Source organism: Oncorhynchus nerka, linkage group LG10 (assembly GCF_034236695.1).
Source record: "Oncorhynchus nerka isolate Pitt River linkage group LG10, Oner_Uvic_2.0, whole genome shotgun sequence".
NCBI lineage: Eukaryota > Metazoa > Chordata > Actinopteri > Salmoniformes > Salmonidae > Oncorhynchus > Oncorhynchus nerka.
The window spans coordinates 66,328,069-66,334,237 of NC_088405.1; positions in this window are offsets into that span (position 1 = coordinate 66,328,069).

The window sequence follows — 6,169 nt, forward strand, 5'->3', positions numbered from 1 at the left end:
ATGTCATGCACTACACTGAATATAAAAAGAAACGACAGCACAAAAGACTAAAAGCATAAGATATGATACCACCATTTTCAATCCACTCAGATAAACAGATCAACTGTCCACATCTTTCTTAAACAAATCCTGTCAATTGTCAGCATTAAAGTGATATTATTTCTCCATTCCAAGGACAGATATGACACAAATATATATCTGTTTTCACTAGGCTATATGGCCCATTTACTCTAAGCAGAGGTTCCGTAGAGGATTGCCCTCAGAAAAAGAACATTATTTTTATCATTATTGATGTGAGGCGCAGGGTTAATCCTCTGTGAATCCTTCCTCTCCCTGTCCTCTACTGTACTTCTACTCCATCACTAACAACTTCAGCACATTTCTCTATTCTTGGGCACATGTGTATTGAATTTCTGGTCTGCGTCCCTCCTATTCTCTTGTCCACATCTGCCTCAAGTCACTGTCTTCTCAGGCAAGGGAATGTGTGTACAGTATATGTTGTCAGACCTATTTGAACCCAGATCTGTCTGCTGTATTTGTTTACAGGGCATCTACTCTCATCTACTCATCACTCACCCCTTTGTCTTTAATCCAGACATTAACACCATTTTCCATCTGGCTATGACAGGGTCACTGCAACAGAATTAGGTCTGAAATATTTAAAACAACATGTCTTGCTGTCAGCACTGATAACACACACTGAGTGTACCAAACATTAAGGCCACCTGCTATTTCCTTGACATAGGCTGACCAGGTCAATCCAGGTGAAAGCTATGATCACTTATTGATGTCACTTGTTAAATGCGCTTCAATCAGTGTAGATGAAGGGGAAGAGATGGGTTAACGTGCTTTTACGTGCTTTTACACCTGCATTGCTTGCTGTTTGGGGTTTTAGGCTGGGTTTCTGTACAGCACTTTGAGATATCAGCTGATGTACGAAGGGCTATATAAATACATTTGATTTGATTTGATTTGATTTGAAATAAGGATTTCTAAGCCTTGAGACATGGTTTGTGTATATGTGCCATTCAGAAGGTGAATGGGCAAGACAAAAGATTTAAGAGCCTTTGAACGGGGTGAGGTGGTAGGCTCCAGGCGCCCCGGTTTGTGTCAAGAACTGCAACGCTGCTGCATTTTTCAAGCTCAACAGTTTCCCGTGTGTATCAAGAATGGTCCACCATCTAAAGGACATTCAGCCAACTTGACACAACTGTGGGAAGCAACGGAGTCAAAATACTGTAGGCCAGCTTCCCTGTAGAATGCTTTCAACACCTAGCAGAGTTCATGCCCCAACGAATTGAGGCTGTCCTGATGGAAAAAGGGGGGTGCAACTCAATATTAGGATGGTGTCCTTAATATTTTGTACACTCACTGTATATGTATGATAACCCAGCAAAACGGGAACATTCCCAGAACATTAGCTAAGATTCCCATTAAGTTCTAGATAGGGTTTTGTTCTAACATTTGGATGATAACATCACAAAAACATACCAATAATGTTTTTGATAATGAACATTTTTATTTGATTTGTTTTATCTCTTAAATGAAATATCCTTTGAATGACATTCAGAAACATTCACAATCAGGATGTTGCAATAATTTTGATAGAACAGCCTTTATGAGTTCTTTAAAGGTTCGCAGAACATTAAACTACAGTGCCTTCAGAAAGTATTCATACCCGTTGACCCTTTCCAGATATTGTTGTGTTACAGCCTGAATTAGAAATGGATTAAATATGTTTTTCTCTCTCACCCATCTCCACACAATACCCGATAATGACAAAGTGAAAACATGTTTTTATACATTTTTGCAAACGTATTGAAAATGAAATACAGAAATATCTCATCTACATTGGTATTAACACCCCTGAGTCAATACATGTTAGAATCACCTTTGGCAGTAATTACAGCTGTGAGTCTTTCTGGGTACAGTAAGTCTCTAAGAGCTTTGCACACCTGGATTTTACCATATTTTCACATTATTCTTGAAAAAATTCTTCATGCTCTGTCAAGTTGTTTGCTAAATCATTGCTAGACAGCCATTTTCAAGTTTCTCCATAGATTTTCAAACCTATTTAAGTCAAAACTGTAACTAGGCCACTCAGGAACATTCAATTTCGTCTTGGTAAGCAACTTCAGTGTATATTTGGCCTTGTGTTTTATGTTATTGTCCTGCTGAAAGGTGAATTTTTCTCTCTGATTTTGCCTGTGCTTAGCTCTATTCTGTTTATTTTTATCCTTAAAAAACTCTCTTGCCGATGACAAGTGCCATGACTGTCCTGACCAGGTCAGGTTACAGGAGACCACAACCCTACAGATTATCTCTCAACCCCAACAGAGGAGGAGAGATCTAAGGGTCTGAAGATGTTGGGGGTTTTATGACCCCTCAGTCCGCTGGTAAATCCTTGGCCTCAGACAAATTCCTTTGCCCTGTAACTATGGAGAACCAGCCTCAGAACATTAAACATTAAATAAAGGGACTTTGGAACAATGATTTCCGTCAGCCACAAAGGTGGTCATGACGATAGATGGAATATGAAAATGTATGTCATTTTTGTTTTGTTATTAAAGGTTAATAGATGACGTTATTACAAAAACATTGTAATGTGAAGAGTTTTCCTAGTATATGTTTGATGTTTATACATTGTACGTTGTATGGAAAATATCCAAATCTAAGAGAATGTTTTGGGGAAGATGAAATGTTAAGTTAGTTGTCTAAAATTGGATTTGAATCTAATCTAGACCTTGCCTCATTAACTTGGTATGCCCAGAGAATTGCCCTAAAGACGGTTATGCCCACTTCTGACCCAAGGGTATAAAACCTGTGAGTATAGAATTTACAGGAGACTACGTGACCCAAGCTGCAGCAAGGTCTAAAAAGTAAACGAACCCAGAACGCAAAGCAAGTTTGAAAACAAAGAAATCTTTTTCTACCCAAGCTATGGATGAGTAGCTGTGTCTAAGTGGGTGAATTTAAGTCGAACCACCTAGCCTTCATCTCCCATCGAATCGTGGTATCTAAAGGGTTTCATTCCTATGCTGTGAGCTCTGAGCTACAGAGCTGTCTGTCCTCAGAAGACCCCTTCCAGAGCAAAGGGTGAGGGAACAGACTCTTAAGCCAAAAGGACACTGACATCGGGAGGACGACCAGAGAGCTGCGCCGGAGTAGTGCGTCATCGAGCAGCCTGAAGGCCTACGCAGAGAATCCTCGGATATCATCCCCACGTAATTACATCATTATTGTTCTGACCCATAAGAGCGGCAGTTTGGGGCGAGGCTAGGGTTAGAATAGCATAGCTGACAAATTCACCCAAATGTATATTTCTCTTGTGTACTTTATTTTTCCTCTCTCTTTTGAAATCCCCATTGTGGGTAACACGCGCCATAGTGTGTTGGCCCGTTATACTAAGTTCTAATCAATAGCCTATAATGTGTTTTGTCTATGTGTATCTTTTATCATCATTTTAGCTTTTGAGTAAATAAATATTCAACTAAGATTGGTGTGGTACGAACTCATTGGTGAGGCCCGGGTCCGTGCAGATTCACGGGCTATACGACTTTCAGAACGAGATTGGTAGAGGCAACTGGTTAATTAGCGGCTGTTGTAAAATCGATATTCTGATATTCTTTGAGTTAGAAACTCAATAAAAACTAGTTTTCCCATGGTGCCCCAGGTTAATTAGTTAATAATTGCTTGATTCAGTTAATCACGCAAATAGAAACTTTAATCGTTCGATGAACAACAGTCATCACATTAACTAATACAACGTCACGACACAAGCATACCCATAACATGATGCGGCCACCACCATGCTTGAAAATATGAAGAGTGGCATTCAGTGATGTGTCGTGTTGGATTTGCCCGAAGCATAAAGATTTGTATTTAGGACAAAAAGTTAATTTCCTTGCCACATGTTCTGCGGTTTGACACAAAATCACATTTTAATCCATTTTAAATTCAGGCTGTAACATCAGGAATTCCATGCTTCTTTTTTAGCCTTCTACATAACTAACCCAGGGAAATACTGGTAAGTGGGTTGTTCACCATCACTCAACCATCGTCTTTATATGCTGCATACTTCTGGGCCCGTATTTACAAGGTACTTTTCAGATAATGAAAAATAAGACGGGCGACCATATCAAGTGTCTCAAAGTTGGAATTATATTAGGTGTGTTTTTTAACAGTCTATCTTTTACACAATGTTAAAACATTTTACAGTTAGTCTAAATTTGCATTTCTGACTGGATTTATAAATCTGGATGAAATAAAGACTTCTTCTCTTTTGGTAGAGGATGCTTTATGGAGATACACATTTCTATGCTGAGAATGTTGTAGTAATAGTCTGTCAAACTTAAATATAACATTAACTAAATGTTTTTGAGATGTTCTGAGGACCTCCAAGACAAGGTTAATTATATATTGCGTGAACATGAAATGGAGGCTATCTACAACATAAATACAGACTATTTTGGATATTGTGGAACATTGTGCAACATTGTGGGAATGTTCTGTGCAACCTATGTGAATATCACAATAATATTCTTGTAACATCCTAAACTCCCATAACATAATTAAATGTTATGGGAACCTTTAAAGAACTTATTTAACCAGGTAGGCCAGTTGAGAACAAGTGTGTGCAAATGTAGAAGAGTAAGGAGGTAGGCAATAAATAGGCCATAGAGGTGAAAATAATTTCAATTTAGCATTAATACTTGAGTGATAGATGTGCAGACAATGATGTGCAAGTATAGATACTGGGGTGCTAAAGAGCAAGAGGGTAAGTAATAATATGGGGATGAGGTAGTTGGGTGTGCTATTAACAGATTGGCTGTGTACAGGTACAGTGATACGTAAGCTGCTCTGACAGCTGATGCTTAAAGTAAGAGAGGGAGATACTTTATAAGACTCCAGCTTCAGAGATTTTTGCAATTCGTTCCAATCATTGGCAGCAGAGAACTGGAAGGAAAGGCGGCCAAAGGAAGTGTTGGCTTTGGGGATGACCAGTGAAATATACCTGCTGGAGCGCGTGCTACGGGTGGGTGTTGCTATGGTGACCACTGAGCTGAGATAAGGCGGGGCTTTACTTAGCAAAGACATACAGATGACCTGGAGCCAGTGGGTTTGGCAACGGATATGTAGTGAGGGCCAGCCAACGAGAGCATACAGGTTGCAGTGGTGGGTCGTATATGGGGCTTTGGTGATAAAACGGATGACACTATGATAGACTACATCCAGCTTGCTGAGTAGAGGATCGGTAGGATAGTCAGTTTTACGAGGGTATGTTTGGCGGCATGAGTGAAGGAACCTTTGTTGCGAAGTAGGAAGCCGATTCTATATTTAATTTTGGATTGGAGATGCTTAAGTCGGGAAGGAGAGTTTACAGTCCAGCCAGACACCTGGGTATTTGTAGTTGTCCACATATTCTAAGTCAGAACCGTCCAGAGTTGTGATGCTAGTCGGACGGGAGGGTGCGGTCAGCAATCGGTTGAAGAGCATGCACTTAGTTTTACTAGCATTTAAAAGCAGTTGGAGGCCACGGAAGGAGTGTTGTGTGGCGTTGAAGCTCGTTTGGAGGTTTGTTAGCACAGTGTCAAAAGAAGGGCCAGATGTGTACAGAATGGTGTCGTCTGCGTAGAGGTGGATCAGAGAATCACCAGCAGCAAGAGCGACATCATTGATCTATACAGAGAAAAGAGTCGGCCCAAGAATTGAACCCTGTGTTGTCCCCATAGAGACTGACAGAGGTCCGGACAACATGTCCTCCGATTTGACACACTGAACTCTGTCTGAGAAGTAGTTGGTGAACCAGGCGAGGCAGTCATTTGAGAAGCCAAGGCTATTTAGTCTGCCGATAAGAATGCAGTGATTGACAGAGTCGAAAGCCTTGGCCAGGTCGATGAAGACGGCTGCACAGTACTGTTTTTTATCGATGGCGGTTATGATATCGTTTAGGACCTTGAGCATTTCTGAGCCATGACCAGCTCGGAAACCAGATTGCATAGTGGAGAAGGTACGGTGGGATTCGAAATGGTCGGTGATCTGTTTATTAACTTGGCTTTTGAAGATTTTAGAAAGGCAGGGCAGGATGGATATAGGTCTATAACAGTTTGGGTCTAGAGTGTCTCCCCCTTTGAAGAGGGGGATGACATTATATGAATGTCCTTTGCAA